The sequence below is a fragment of the Scyliorhinus torazame genome, chromosome 8, assembly GCF_047496885.1.
Source record: "Scyliorhinus torazame isolate Kashiwa2021f chromosome 8, sScyTor2.1, whole genome shotgun sequence".
Lineage (NCBI taxonomy): Eukaryota > Metazoa > Chordata > Chondrichthyes > Carcharhiniformes > Scyliorhinidae > Scyliorhinus > Scyliorhinus torazame.
This window is the reverse complement of record NC_092714.1, coordinates 247,026,141-247,042,911: the sequence shown is the minus strand read 5'-3', so window position 1 is coordinate 247,042,911 and position 16,771 is coordinate 247,026,141. Positions and strand designations below refer to the sequence as shown.

General features: G+C 45.9%; 1 protein-coding gene across 1 annotated transcript in view; it reads right to left on the bottom strand.

Annotated features, from left to right (window-relative positions):
• LOC140428506 (proto-oncogene tyrosine-protein kinase Src-like) overlaps positions 1-8,952 on the bottom strand; it is a 238,701-nt gene extending 229,749 nt beyond the window's left edge. Inside the window, exon 1 of the mRNA XM_072515060.1 lies at positions 8,404-8,952. The gene's annotated coding sequence lies outside the window, so the exon portion shown is untranslated. The remainder of the gene's footprint in view (positions 1-8,403) is intronic.
• Between the last annotated feature and the right edge of the window lie 7,819 nt (positions 8,953-16,771).

Genomic DNA, 16,771 nt, shown 5'->3' with positions numbered 1-16,771 from the left:
GGCACTCTTTCCCTTCCGCCTCCGCCACGGTCTCCACCATGGCGGAGGCGGAAGAGACTCCCTCCACTGCGCATGTGTGGGAAACTGTCAGCGGCCGCTGACGCTCCCGTGCATGCGCCGCCTGGGGATGTCATTTCCGCGCCAGCTGGCGGGGCAACAAAGGCCGTTTCCGCCAGCTGGCGGGGCGGAAATTTCTCCGGCGCCGCCCTAGCCCCTTAATGTTGGGGCTCGGCCCCCAAAGATGCGGAGCATTCCGCACCTTTGGGGCGGCGCGATGCCCGTCTGATTGGCGCCGTTTTGGGCGCCAGTCGGCGGACATCGCGCCGTTTCGGGAGAATTTCGCCCCAGGGCACCCTTTCAGAATGGCGACCTGATTTCTGAGTTCACCTCCCCAATGCTAAAAAAAAAAATTCTAAGTGTGGGCTAAACTGGTGACAAACTACCCAGGGCCCAAAAAAGTGATTAAGTATCACTGAATAGCAGTGGAGAACTCGCCGGCAAAGCCAGCGGGAAACTCGCTGACAAACCCCGGCAAAATTTAACTTAGAAATCCTTTGGGAGAATCGCGCCCATAGAATCATATAGCACAGAAAAGGCCCTTCAGCCTAGCACATCTGCGCAGGTCAAAAACACGCCTAACTATTCTAATCCCATTTTCCAGGACTTGGTCCATAGCCTTGTATGTCCTGGGATAGCAAATTCACATCTAAATACTTCTTGAATGTTATGAGTGCCTCTGCCTCCACCAACCTTTCAGGCAGCGAATTCCAAACTCCCACCACCCTCTGGATAAAAATGTTTTCCCTCACATCCCTTCCAAATGTCCAGCCCCTTATCTTAAATCTATGCCCCTGGTCATTGACCCTCCACCAAGGGGAAATGTTTGTTCTGGTCTACTCTATCGATGCCCCTCATAATTTCACACATCTCAATCATGTCCCCCCCCCCCCAGTCTCCTCTGCTGCAAGAAAAACAATCCAAGTCTCTCCAATCTCTCTTCATAACAGACACTCTGTAGCCCAGGCAACATCCTGGTAAATCTCCTCTGCAACGTTTCTAGTGTAGAAGATACCATGGCAGCATTGCACAAAGAACATGGGAGCTCGCCCCTTATTCCTGGACAATATTTATCCCTCAGCCTAAAAACAAATTATCTGATCACGACCCCACTGCTACTTTCAAGACCTTGCTTACAAAATGGCGGGTTCCTTTCCTAAGTTACAATAGAGATAAGGGGCGGGATTCTCCGTAATCGGCGCGATGTCCGCCGACCAGCGCCAAAAGCGGCGCAAATCAGTCTGGCATCGCGCCGCCCCAAAGGTGCGAAATCCTCCACCCCTTGAACGGACGAGCCCTAACCTTGAGGGGCTAGGCCCGCGCAGGACTGATTTCCGCCCCGCGAGCTGGCGGGAAAGGCCTCTGGTGCCCCGCCAGCTGGCGCAGAAATGACATTGCCCGGCGGCGCATGCACGGGAGTGTCAGCGGCCGCTCACGGCATCCCCGCGCATGCGCAGTGGAGGGAGTCTCTTCTGCCTCCGCCATGGTGGAGACCGTGGCGAAGGCGGAAGGAAAAGAGTGCCCCCACGGCACAGGCCCGCCCGCGGATCGGTGGGCCCCGATCGCGGGCCAGGCCACCGTGGGGGCCCCCCCCCTGGGGACAGATCGCCCCATGCCCCCCCCAGGACCCCGGAGCCCGCCCGCGCCGTCTTGTCCCGCCGTTCAAAAGGTGGTTTAATCCACGCCGGCGGGACATGCATTCTAGCAGCGGGACTTCGGCCCATTCGGGCCGGAGAATCGCCGGGGCGGGGGGGGCCCCGCCAACCGGCGCGGCCTGATTCCCGCCCCCGCCGAATATCCGGTGCTGGAGAATTCGGCAACCGGCGGGGGCGGGATTCACGCCAGTCCCCGGCAATTCTCCGACCCGGTGGGGGGTCGGAGAATCGCGCCCAAGATCCTAATTTCCGACCTGAACGGACGGTAAGATAAGGCGATTGATAAAGCAGCTTGAAAATGATTGGGCCTAGGAAAATGCAGAAATTTCCTGGGGCTGAGGTGATTGGTCTTCCAACAACCAGAACCATCTTCCTTTGTGCTAGGGTTGACTCCAACCAGTGGGGAGTTTTTCTGTCAAGAGCAGTCACACACATCTCACCTTTGCAATTCAGCTCTCTAGTCCATGTTTGGACCAAGGCTGTAATAAAGTAGGTAACTGAGTGGCCCTTGCAGAATCCAAACTGAATATAGTAAGCAGATCATTGCCGGGTAACTGCCACTTCATAGCACTGTCAACAACTTTCAATGATTTGATTAACATAAATAACCAATTAAACAAAATCAAATGAACTGAGGGACAAATTAAAGGGACAATCCCTTAAAGGGAAACTGTCTCAAACAAAAAACAAATCACAAATGAGACTTAAAATATTGAACCAAAATGTGATTAACGGGGTCAATAAGTCACCCCAACCCCTACGGTGCCCATCAGACACGGAAGACTTTGATGGTGCCCGTGGACACCACATACTCCCTTGCCAAGGACACCCAACTGGAAGAGGGGCGGACAGCCAGGCCGGACCCCCTCAATCACCCACTGCCTGGACCTGTTGATGGCAAGCTTTGCTAGGCCCAGAAACAGGTCCACAAGGAGATCCTGCCCCATACCCACCCTTCTCCGCACCGTGTGACTGCAGATCAGGAGCGTAGAACTGTATTGCAAACAAAACTGCAACAAAATATTTTTTAAATTTGCTTATGATTGAGAGAAGACTGATGAAGTGGCAATTGGTTGATTAAATATTTCTTGTTTTTTGTAGACTGGACATATTTGGGCTACTTTCCACATTGTCTGGTTGATGCCTGTGGTGTAGCTGCACTGGAATAGCTTGGCTCAGAGCAAGGCTCATTCTGGGGCACAGATCTTCAATACTACAGCCAGGATTGTGTTAGGGTCCGGGGCCTTTGCAGTATCCAATGCATTCAGCTGTTCTTAATATCACGTGGAGTGAATCCAATTGGCTGAAAGTTGTCATCTAAGATGATGGGGACATCAATAACAAACAAGTTGGACATCGCTGAAGATGATCAAATTGGATTATCGCCCAGTCCTACCTTCTCCTATATCACTAAAAAAAAATAACTGTTTTACAAATTAGCCTATTGCTGAGCATTTTACAATGAAGTAATTTTTAAAACTGAATAGTGTTAAATATCTAGATTTTATCTGCCATTTAGTGGTTAAATAAATTTGGCTCATAACATAAGAATGCAATCTGCAACCAGTGGAGAGTTTTCCTAGGTAAAGATCTGCTTAGATGAGTCTTGAATGTTTAAAACTAAACATAAAGCTCTTTTTCATAAGGATATTACAGAGCTTGACAGATATATTTTTTTAAATAGCCACGTGTATTTTCCCCCCTTCCCCCTCCAAAAGATTAAATTAATACCAGAGAAAAGTCTGAATGCGTAATCAAGAAAGGTGTTCTCTGTGTGTGGAGATGCCAACCAGAGTTATCTTTGGATGAGGCTATCAGAAGATAAAAGATGTGCGACACACCAGTTATGTCCAGCTATTTCATTTTGAAATGTTGTCTTATTGCGCCAGTGCAAAATATATGGTTGCAGATTGCATTCTTATGTTATTTCACTGTCTGGACATTAGCTGTAAATGCCTTTTGTTTTGTTCATGAGGGAAAATAGAAAACAAGAGACCCATTTAACTGGTGGAAAATGTCAAATTCAATCCAAAAATTGCACTCATCTGACTTTAAGCCAAGACGGGTGGAAATTATTGATTTAATCTAGTCACCGTGCCCCCAGTTCAGTATACAAGTCCTTTAATTGGACGCATGTTATCTCTCTCCTCTCATTTCAATGCTATTTTCCTGTCCCTATTTTTCTCTTTTCCCCAGCATGTTGGGTAAATGTTTTGCTACAAACAAGGAATCCGTCCTTTTCTCCACCCCGTTTTGCAGCCTCCCCCCCCCCCCCCCCCCCCCCCCCCCCCGGTGCTGTTGTGTTTGCAGGAGATAAGCTGGTCTAGGTTGTCATTAATGCTGCTGTACAATTAAAAGATGTGCAAAACACATCGTAGGCTAAGTCTCTTCCCCTTCCCTCTGTGGATGATAGCACACCCTGGCATACAGTGTCGGACAAATCTGTGTTTCAGGGCTCCCCAATTCTCACTGCCATTTAAAGTTCTGAATGCGCGCAGTAACTGGCACATCAAAAATGAAGAAGAGATAAGAGTCACGCTATCATTGTGCTCCGTCACGCCCTTAGGATGCCCCAACGTACTTTGCATGTTATTACTTACTGATGTTATGTGGGTAAACATGGCAGCTATTCGGGCATTGAAGCTACTTGCTAGGAGCCTGATGTTGCAAGGCAAGTCTCGGCAATTTCAGACCTGTGTCCAAGGCTGTCAATTGCGATGCACAATCATGAGATTTATTCAAAACAGGAATGACAGAACGCATACCAACTACATTGCAGTACATAAACATAAGGGATTAGTAATTCCACGTTATGCAACAATGGCTCCAGGATACAAATTTGTGCACAGAGTGTAGTCATGTTGCTAAATTATCACATGCACAGCAACAGACAGAAACTAGTCGCGTTTGAAACTATACCATTAGGTGTAGTGTGGCAGTAAGAAAAACAACTTCAGTCCGAAAATGCCAGATTCGGGGATGCTGTTACGGGAATCGAACCGTGCTGCTGGCCTGCCTTGGTCTGCTTTCAAAGCCAGCGATTTAGCCCAGTGTGCTAAACAGCCCCTGGGAGATGCCCCCCTCTCCCCTAGAGGGGTCAACTGGGTGGGTGGGTCAGAGGACTCAGTGTGGAATGGTCAGTGAGAGCGGAGGAGGGGGCCCTACTTGAGACAGGTACCTGGATCCAAGAGATAGATGTAAAAGGTACTTAGCTGCTGAATCCACCAACTCCTGGCCCCCAGCATGCTGCCAAGTTCCCTGGCTGACAGCAATTAAAGTTGAAAATATGCATGACAATAAGATGTAAAGCCTCATCATTAACAAATTTAAAGTTCTTACCCACCTCCTTGAATTGGGTTGGTCACAAATGCAGACACCTTTGCACCTTTTACTATTTACACAAAAGCTCAGGGAACATATCAATCTCTGGTTTGCCCCCAGGCAAATTTGAACAAAGCTGGGTAGCTAACTGTTCTATGTTGCTGTCTCCAAGGCAACACCTTCACTAATCAGAATCAGTACTCTCTTCTCATGCAGTATAAATTGTTGTTCCTCAGTTACTCTTGGTAATTTCCCGCAAGCTATCCTGTTGAATGCAAGCTGAAAAACACTGACAGCGTGTCTCTTTTCTCAGCAATACATTCATTTTTGGTCAGCAAGGTCCCATCAGTGACATCTAATTTTCAAGGGATTTTAATTTAGTTGGATGAAACACTTCTGAAAAAGATTATATTTATGGTTCATCCAATAACATTAGTACATATCAACAAAAACACCGTTTTCCCATCAAAGGAAAACAAAACCAGACAACGTCCTTCAGCAAGTACAGTGGGTGGGAAGAATACAGGGCGACCACTTCAAAACCAGACAGAATGTGCGGTTTATATAATCAACAAAGGCCAAAACAGAAATTTCTCTTGGCTATCAACGTGAATCTTTTGTTTATAAGTATCACGTAGAACCTGCTGCATCAAGACAAGTCATTTAGCCTTGTGGACTGTGCCAGCAAAAAACTCATTCATTATTTGACAAAGAGTCACCCAGATTTGAAACAGCCCCATTCTCTCTCCATAGATGCTGTCAGACCTACTGTCCAGGATTTTCAGTTTCAGTTTGATTCCAGCATCTGCAGTAATTTGCTTTTCTCATTCTTTTGTTCATACTGGGCTCAAATTCATTTTGCACAGTATTGATCAGAACCATTTGACACACTATTTCCAGTTTACCACAGTCCAAAGGTACATCCACGGTGAACATTCAAAATTAGTGCTTCATATTACTGACACCATAATATGAAAATACTACTTATATCATTGGACATGTCACTTGCTTTTACATTAATGTTTAAGATATAATTGCATAGATGCAATTTACAGCTGGTTGTATGTCAAGTCTAGTTACTTCAGGACCTCAGTTCTAAATGGGAATGTAGTGACAGTTGTTCTAAAATAAGTTACCGCGGAGGGGGCGGGGAATCAAACACTGGTTGATTGGTTTATTCCAAGCAACTGTAAATGCACATTAAGTTTCTGGTAACATTGCTTCCTTTTTTGAAATGACATTTAAACTATCAACTTCCCCAAATGGGGTGGCACGGTGGAATAGTGGTCAGCACTGCTGCTTCACAGTTCGAGACACCAGGTTCAATTCCAGCCTTGGGTCACTGTCCGTGTGGACTTTGCACGTTCTCCCCCTGTTTGCGTGGGTTTTCCTCCGGGTGCTCCGGTTTCCTCCCACAGTCAAAAGATGTGCAGGTTAGGTGGATTGGCTATGCTAAATTGTCTTTTAGTTCCCAAAAGGTTAGGTGGGGTTACTGGGTTACGGGGGGTAGGTGGAGGCGTGGGATTAAGTAGGGTGCATCTAGCACATCAGTCCAAAGGCAAGAGAATCAATTCTTTTGGATGAGGTCCAAGGACCCATTTGTCTACTCAGTTGGGTGCAAAAGGATCCCATGGCACCATTTTGTTTTTGTTGAAGTGCTTATCCCTGGTGTCCTGGACAATGGTTATTCCCCCAATCAACACCACAGGAACAGATTATCTGATCATTATCACTTTGCTGTGAGAGTGACAACAGGGACTGGACTGTAAAAGTAATTTGTTGGCTGGAAATAATTTTTAGATGTCTCGTGGTCATGCAAAGCACTATATAAATGGAGTCTCTTTTACTGATTATCAATGCGCAGTTAGGGCAGCACGGTGGTGCAGTGGTTAGCACTGCTGCCTCACAGCGCCGAGGCCCCAGGTTCGAATTCCGGCTCTGGGTCCGTGTGGAATTTGCACATTCTCCCCGTGTCTGCATGGGTTTCGCCCACAACCCAAAGATGTGCAGGCTAGGTGTATTGGCCACGCTAAATTGCCCCTTATTGGAAAAAAATGAATTGGGTATTCTAAATTTTGTTTAAAAATCAATGCGCAGTTTAAAAAAGAATTGTGTGCACTCTGGTCTCCAGTTTACCAGGAATATACATACAAAGCTTGGCGAGCAATAAGGAAGAGAGCTTCTTATTTTCATCTTGACACTTTCCAACAACAATGACAACTGCCAAAGGAAGAAAATACAAGTGGCATCACTTGAAAGGATCTGTTTTGCTACATGCAGAGCCAAAATATAACCCAACAAATGCATTTAAAAAATAAACATGGGTAGAAGTCTACTAACATTGCAGGACGCCCAGGCTGAATCCTTACCAATGTTTCAGACTGGAGCACCCCAGATTCAGTTGGACTGAACAAATGGGGGGGGGGGGGGGGGGGCGGTGTTGCTGAAGCGTGAATCGTGTGCACAGTGATCGTAGTGGGATGGCCTAAAGTGGGCTGGTATACCTTTGTTCCTGTGTACACTGGACACAGCCCCGCTGCGCTGGGAGACTGAGAGTGAGTGAACGTCATAGCTTCAGACAAACTGTGCACCGTCAACATGCAACAGCCGTCACTGAACCGCGTTCACACCGGATCATTACATCGATGTGCCTCTTTCTGCCGGCTATGGTGTGTGTGCATTCCATGCCTTTTGTTTTGTAAGGAACACCATTAACCACTGTAAGCCAATATTACAATCAGGCTGTATCCAAGTGGGCATATCCTAATGTCGCAACAAATAAAATCTCCATCCTATGGCGAACTAAAAAAAATCAAATTAACGAGGATTTCTCAAAGTTTGATATTGGCTGCCGGAGATATTAAAGCGTTCCTGCAATAGTACCTTGTGGCTCAATGTCTGCACCTTAACTCGATTCCTCGGGGGGGGGGGGGGGGGTGGAATCAGTGGCTTTCTTTTTCTAGGGGGTGGAGAACCCCACCCCACAAACACACACACACAACCCACGCTAAGAGATGTTGGCCCCTAGCTTTTTGTTTTTCGTTTCCAATCGAACGACATTCCGATGCAGGCAAAGGGAGAATCGTGCAAGAAGCAAACAAAAGTTTACAGCACGACAGACATGTCGGGGTGGAAATGTATTCCCGCGATCGAGAGAGATTTGTATGAGCGACCAACAAAAAAGGGGGTGAATGGAAATGGGGTTTGTTGGTTTCTCTCTCTACTTTTTATTTCAAGTCAAACAGGGGAGAGGGCAGAAAGAAAACATTGACTCCGATTGAGAGATGGGGGTGCTGTTCAGATCCCTGCCCAGCCCAGCAGTGGCTGGCATTTCAGCTGATCGATTTCACCCGCACAATGGGTCACTTACCTCCGCGTCTGCCCCCACTCTGTACACGTGTCCCCTCTTCAAACCTCTGGCTGGAACGCTCATTGAAAACAGCCGAGGTGTTAACGAGGTGGGCTCACAAATCACACACCATCTGCCCGTGTGGGGGGTTCAAGACCTCCTCGGAGCGGTCACACGCAATCCAGCAGCAACCTCCTCCTTCCTAACCCCAACCCCGGGCTGATGTGAACGAGAGAACCGCCGCCCGGTGACACGACCCAAGCCGGACTCGCAATTATTTATTTGCTTCTCCGGTCGGAAACAAATCGGTGCGAAGGCATGTCACTCCACCTGAAAACTATTCTTCTTTATCCTTCCTCTTACTCCCCCCCCCCCCCTCCTCCTCCCCAGTTTAGCGGTGTCAGTCTTGCAATCCCTGGCTGGCTGGGAGGGAGGGGGTTGGTGCAGCAAATTGGCGAGAGTTGCTCCGGAAACGCTTCACAGCAGAAGCCACCTTTTTTGATCCTCCAAATGAAAGCAAACAGCTCCACTCGTGGCTGAGGCGAAATCCACTGGAGTGCAGGGCATGGTTAGAAGCGTCAGAGCTGTTACCCCGGAGCGCAGAGACAATGTATCGCTTGTTTTCTTTGTATCATTCTTTCTGTATCCATTCCTTGGTCACATGCTCCCGGTTGCTTTGCCCGCCTCTCCCTGGTACCCCATCCCCAAATAAGCCCGTTTTCACCCTTCTTAGGATCCATCCTTATCCCTTCAAGACATCCCCCCATCCCTGCTACATTCCCCTTTCCCCCTTATTTATTCCTCAAATTATTTCACCGTTTCTTCCTGTTATCCCCACCTTTTTTCAATCATCATTGTCGCTGGCACATTTAAAATAAACATCCAATGTTTCACCAATGTACATCCGCTATCTTAAGTCTAATGCTTTTCAAACCCAATTCCTGGACGTTCCCCATTCAAGCCAACGCCACGGGGATTTAAAATTGCCACTGGGAACTGTATGTGGCGACAAGGCAGAAAGCCGAGAAATAACTTGGAATTTATATAGCGCCTATCGTGGTCTCAGGATGTCCCAAAGTGCAACGGAGTACTTCGGATCAGTCATTGCTGAAGAATTGCAGGAGGGGTTCAGCAACCACCCAGTCCCACAACCAGCCCCTACATCTGCAGTTGAATAGAAGGCAGATAATCTGTTTGGCTGTCTGATAAATATTGACTGGGACAATGGGGAGACCCTCCCTAAACTCACTGTGGGGTCTATTGTGTGACATCTGAGACTGGTTGCCACATCCTCGCCAAAGGTCTACAGCTCTGGCACTGCAGCACTCCCTCGGTATTGCACTGAACTGTCAGCCTTGATTATGTGCTCCAGTCACTGGAGTGGGGATTGAACCTCTGACCTTCTCACTGGGAGGCTATGGTGCCATTGAGCCACAGTTGAGACCTTTTCTCTGCTCCTTGACCTTGTCTCCCAGCTCTTAATTATCAGGGACCCAAGAGTGAAGAATAGAGGTCAACTGCATCATGACACTAGTCACAAATTCCAGAAATTGACCTCTCACTAAAACCATCAATATTTCATACTGGATTTTTAGATTGTGCATGGGAAAAAAAATCATTTGGAACGGCTGACCCATGCAGGGACATGACAGAAAGAATGAATGTGTACTGACCAGTACAAATAGAACAGTGTACAATTTTCTACTCATGAAAATGTAGGTTTTCAACAATATTCTATTCATGAAAATATAGGGTTTCAATAATACTTCATAAACAGAGAGTATTCCAGTCATCAATTTGGTGCTGTTACCAAATTAGTGCATTTCCTTTACTGACATAACATACAATTAAATATAATAGAACAGTCAGGAACAGGAAAGGCCACTAAGTTCAACTAGTTAATCCCGTTAACATTCAACAACCTCATCCTTCATAATAGTCATTCACTCATTCTCTCTCTAGAATTACATCTAAGAAACCCCTCCGCTTGATTGCGGTCTCTGCTTTAATGGCCTCCTGGAAGCCTGTTACCCTCTGGGTGAAAACAGTCCACCTGACCTCCCTTCTTACTCATAATTCCTCATTTTTAATTTGTGTTCTAATTCAACGCAAGAGTTCTCATCCAAAACAATAATTCTCAAGTTAACCCCAGATGATGCAGGATAGTGAATAACAGTGGGCAGCATGGTAGCACAAGTGGATAGCACTGTGGCTTCACAGCGCCAGGGTCCCAGGTTCGATTCCCCGCTGGGTCACTGTCTGTGCGGAGTCTGCACGTTCTCCCTGTGTGGGTTTCCCCCGGTTTCCTCCCACAGTCCAAAGACATGCAGGTTCGGTGGATTGGCCATGCTAAATTGCCCTTAATGTCCAAAAAAGGTTAGGGGGGTTACGGGGCTAGGGTGGAAGTGAGGGTTTAAGTGGGTCGGTGCAGACCTGATAGGCCGAATGGCCTCCTACTGCACTGTATGTTCTAAATAAATAATATCCAGTATTTAAAGAAAAACAATCTCAGAAATAACAAAGCAATTCCCATGTGATTGAAAATATATAAATATTGGCAGAGACTGGATGATGGTACAGGATAAACTGCTTTCCTGTTTTCTATCCCCATTTTAGCGCTGCGTAAAATTGCTTCCAATATATTCTCTGTGGCTTCCTTAGCCTTTTAATGGACTTCAGTCCGATTGTTGATTCATTGCCTGTTTTAACAGACTTCCACCATATGATGTGAAGGGATTTCAATTGATGATGAATAGCCTAGATATGTCATCTTATTATAAATATACTGCTGGTCATAGTCCTCATATTAGCGTCATCATTATTGGTCCGAGGTATGATATTGATAAATGTATGTTGCAAATCTTGTGGAATCAATGTTAATAATTGTCACCATTTTGCTTTCCAAGGGCATTGCAAGTTCACATTTTCATGGTTTTTTTCTCTCTCATATTCTCTCAAAGTAACTTCCTCACTTAAAGCAAGTTCTGGCCTTAATGATTCGTATCTTGGCAGAACTGTCATTAGACAAGTCCATCAAACAAACAGCTTTTCATATAGATAGGCTTCAAAGTAACATTTGCAATTTTAGCACACTGTGTTAAAGTGATGATCTTTGAGTAATTTGTTCTTTAGGTAAAATAAAGCAGTAAGAAAAAATATCAAAACTTATTATGACATCAGGGCAGCACGGTGACACAGTGGTTAGCACTACTGCCTCACGGCGCCGAGGACCGGGGTTCGATCCTGGTCCAGGTTCACTATCCGTGTGGAGTTTGAACATTCTCCCCGTGTCTGCATGGGTCTCACCTCCACAACCCAAAGATGTGCACGGTAGGTGGATTGGCCACGCTAAATTGCCCCTTAATTGGAAAAATATTATTATGACATCAAAATAAGCAAAATTTAATTTTAAAATACTCCATGTTTTATGGCAAGGTTCTGATATTGGATATTTTCAACTAAAAAGCCCTACTGATCCTGCCAAAAGAGATTCCAGCTGTAAGGCAACATGTAACGGCTCAAGGTACTACTGAGTTGAAATGCAGGAACAATGTATTAATAAACAATATTATTTTTTGTGTTTTCAGATTCAGTACTGTAGAGGTTTAATCTATCACAAAGTGAAGGTATAATTAATGGATCTATAATATTGCAACTGGATACAAAGCTCTCATTGATAAACAAATTATTTCCTTGTCAGTGTTGAGTTCCATTATTGCTGGCATAAGACCATAAAACGGAGGAGCAGAAGGAGACCACACAGCCCATCGAGTCTGCTCTGCCATTCAATGAAATCATGGCTGATCTGATATTATCCACAGCTCTTCTTTCTTGCTTTAACCCCATTACCCCTGATGCCCTTACTGATGATGTTCTGACAAGGATCACTTTGTTTACGCCCATACGTTATTAGTAATATTTGACTCTATACCACTCTACACTAAAAGAATGGCCCTATCAAATCCAAGGGTGGCAAGGTGACACAGTGGTTAGCACTGCTGCCTCACAGTGCCAGGGGCCCGGGTTCAATTCTGGCCTTGGGTGACTGTCTGTGTGGAGTTTACACATTCTCCCCCTGTCTGTGTGGGTTTCCTCCAGGTGCTCCAGTTTCCCCCACAGACCAAAGACGTGCACATTAGGTGGATTAATAAATTGCCCCTTGGTGTCCAAAGATGTGCAGGTTAGATGGAGTTACGGGAATAGAGCGGGGAGGGGGACCCTAGGTGGGGTGCTCTTTCAGAGTGTTGGTGCAGCCTCGATGGGCTAAATGGCCTCCTTCAGCACTGTAGAAAATCAGGTGTAGGCCATCTGACCCCTCGAGCCTGCTCCACCATTCAATGAGATCATGGCTGATCTTTGTGGACTCAGCTCCACTTTCCGGCCCGAACCCCATAACCCTTAATCCCTTTATTCTTCAAAAAACGATCTGTCTTCATCTTAAAAACATTTACTGAAGGAGCCTCTACTGCATCACTGGGCAAGGAATTCCATAGATTCACAACCCTTTGGGTGAAAAAGTTTCTCCTAAACTCAGTCCTATATCTACTTCCCCTTATTTTGAGGTTATGCCCCCTAGTTCTGCTTTCACCCGCCAGTGGAAACAACCTGCCCGCATCTATCCTATCTATTCCCTTCATAATTTTATATGTTTCTATAAGATCCCCCCTCATCCTTCTAAATTCCAACGAGTACAGTCCCAGTCTACTCAACCTCTCCTCGTAATCCAACCCCTTCAGCTCAGGGATTAACCTAGTGAATCTCCTCTGCACACCCTCCAGTGCCAGTACGTCCTTTCTCAAGTAAGGAGACCAAAACTGAACACAATACTCCAGGTGTGGCCTCAGTAACACCTTATACAATTGCAGCATAACCTCCCTAGTCTTAAACTCCATCCCTCTAGCAATGAAGGACAAAATTCCATTTGCCTTCTTAATCACCTGTTGCACCTGTAAACCAACTTTTTGCGACTCATGCACGAGCACACCCAGGTCTCTCTGCACAGCAGCATGTTTTAATATTTTATCATTTAAATAATAATCCCTTTTGCTGTTATTCCTACCAAAATGGATGACCTCACATTTGTCAACATTGTATTCCATCTGCCAGACCCTAGCCCATTCACTTAACCTATCCAAATCCCTCTGCAGACTTCCAGTATCCTCTGCACTTTTTGCTTTACCACTCATCTTAGTGTCGTCTGCAAACTTGGACACATTGCCCTTGGTCCCCAACTCCAAATCATCTATGTAAATTGTGAACAATTGTAGGCCCAACACTGATCCCTGAGGGACACCGCTAGCTACTGATTGCCAAACAGAGAAACACCCATTAATCCCCACTCTTTGCTTTCTATTAATTAACCAATCCTCTATCCACGCTACTACTTTCCCCTTAATGCCATGCATCTTTATCTTATGCGCAACCTTTTGTGTGGCACCTTGTCAAAGGCTTTCTGGAAATCCAGATATACCACATCCATTGGCTCCCCGTTATCTACCGCACTGGTAATGTCCTCAAAAAATTCCACTAAATTCCCCGATCAGGGATAACCATCGGTTTGTCCCAGGAAGGCTGGACGGGGGGTTTCAGAGCTGGCATCGGGCAGGGATTAGAAGAATGGGGGACCTATTCATCGATGGGACGTTTGCGAGCTTAGGGGCACTGGAGGAGAAATTTGGACTACCCCCGGGAAATGCCTTCAGGTACATGCAAGTGAGGGCGTTTATGAGGTGGCAGGTGAGGGAATTCCCGTTGCTCCTGGCACAGGGGATTTAAGACAGGGTGATTTTGGGCATATGGGTCGGGGAGGGAAAGGTGTCGGCGATATACCAGGAGATGAAAGAAGAGGGGGAGGCTCTGGTAGAGGAGCTGAAAGGTAAATGGGAAGAGGAGCTGGGGGAGGAGATTGAGGAGGGGCTGTGGGCTGATGCCCTAAGTAGGGTTAATTCCTCTTCCTCATGTGCCAGGCTTAGCCTGATACAATTTAAGGTAGTTCACAGAGTGCATATGATGGGGGCGAGGCTGAGTAGGTTCTTTGGGGTGGAGGACAGATGTGGGAGGTGCTCAGGAGGTCCGGCGAACCATGTCCATATGTTTTGGTCATGCCCAGCACTGGAGGGGTTCTGGAGGGGAGTTGTGGGAACAGTATCTAAGGTGGTGAAAGTCCGGGTCAAGCCAAGCTGGGGGCTAGCACTATTTGGAGTAGTGGACGAGCCGGGAGTGCAGGAGGCGAAAGAGGCCGGCAACCTTGGCTTTATGTCCCTAGTAGCCCGGCGAAGGATCTTGTTAATGTGGAAAGAGGCGAAGCCCCCCAGCGTGGAGGCCTGGATAAATGATATGGCAGGGTTTATCAAGTTGGAGAGGATAAAGTTTGCCTTGAGAGGGTCTGCGCAGGGGTTCTATAGGCGGTGGCAACCGTTCCTAGACTATCTCGCGGAGCGTTAGATGAAGGTCGGACAGCAGCAGCAGCAACCCAGGGGGGGAGGGGAGGGGAGGGGTATCTTTCGTGGGGGGGAGGGAGGGAGGGGGAAGGGGTTCCTTTCTGGGGGGGGCATTTGAGCAAGAAAATACATGAATAATCCGGAAAACTGACATGTACGGGAGGAATCCAATGTACAAATTTCTGTATCATATTGACTTGCCATGTTCATGTCTTGCTATGCGAGCTTTCTTTCTTTTTTGTTACCCGGGGGGGGGGGGGGGGGGGGGGGGGGTTGTTTGTAAGGTTGAAAATTTTGTTAAAAAACTCTGAATAAACATATTTTGAAAAATAAAAAGAAATTCCACTAAATTAGTTAGGCACGACCTGCCCTTTATGAACCCATGCTGCGTCTGCCCAATGTGACAATTTCCATCCAGATGCCTCGCTATTTCTTCCTTGATGATAGATTCCTAATGCAGGAAAAACTATTTTTTTCAATAGGGGCGGCACAGTGGTTAACACTGCTGCCTCACAGTGCCAGGGACCTGGGTTCAATTCCGGCCTTGGATGACTGTCTGTGTGGAGTTTGCATGTTCTCCCCGTATCTGCGTGGGTTTCCACCGGGTGCTCCAGTTTCCCCCGACAGTCCAAAGAGTTTCAGGTTATGTGGATTGTCCATGCTAAATCGCCCATTAGTGTCCAAAGATTACATAGGGTTATGGGAATAGGGTGGGGGAGTGGGCTTGGGACCCTCTTTCAGAGGGTCGGTGCAGACCCGATGGGCCAAATAGCCTCCTTCTGAACTGTAGGTATTCCATGATTCTAAGAAGATCTGCCAGGAAATCAACACCTTAACAGAAAAAAAAAACTGTACTGGATGAGCAACATATATTTCTTCAAAGTTAATTAGACTAGCTTTGACAAGCGATGCAATAATGAAGGGTCCAGCAACTGTGCAGTGACCCACGTTCGTTAATACTTTCCTGTTCAATTATCTGTCACCGCATACTGCCATTAGAATGTGCATATTGGTGAGTAATCAATGTACATTACTAATACACCTCCAATATGGGGAAACAATTCAATATGATTTGAAAGACAAGGTTGGTTTGAATTTGGGAAACATTCTATGTTAAAGAAGGCTTACATACCCAAAAGAGTAACTCATTAATTTTCCAAATACACATTTGTCACATGATATTTACTATTAATATCAGTGTTAGAAAGTGAAGAGACAATGAGCATTTTCAGGATTTGTGGAGATATGATTTAAAGCTCAGGTAGGTTGATTGTCTGTATGACACCAGTGAAGAAATTCAGAATGATTTATGGACAGTGTCATGAATAATATATTGTTCCTCGTCTGTGTTTTGTGTGCCACCTGATAAGTAACTACTTATGGTGAAAAAATGAAGATATAAATTTTCATTTTAAATTATAGAATCATGGAATGAGAAGATTATTCACCCCACTGTGCCTGTGCTGTCTGCTCTTGGAAAGATCTGTCCAGTTAGTCCCATTCACTTACACCTTTCCCATTCCCTATAAATTTTCCACTCCGAGTATTTATCCAATTCTCTTTGAAATTCATAATTAAATCTTCTTCCACCACTCTTTCAAATACTAAATTGATGAGACTTTGAAATGAATCTCCTGGTACCCCTTGGACACAATGCTGTTTCATGGGTTCAAATGTGTTTCCATCTACTGTAGATGAACACCAGCAAATATATAATGGAGGGGACAATATCAGGTGTGTTATAATGTATGAAACGTAATAACATTTATTCAGTTATACCTTGTGCATTCACATTACAAGTTTAGTATTTGTATAAACTATTGAAAGCTTCTGATAGAGAAAGATTTCAATGAAACAAAATGTAGCAGGTTCTATAAAGCGCAAGTTGTCTGCCCTGTAAGATCAATGCCTGTGAGGTGAAAATTAAAATCTACCACGTGGAGCTTAAC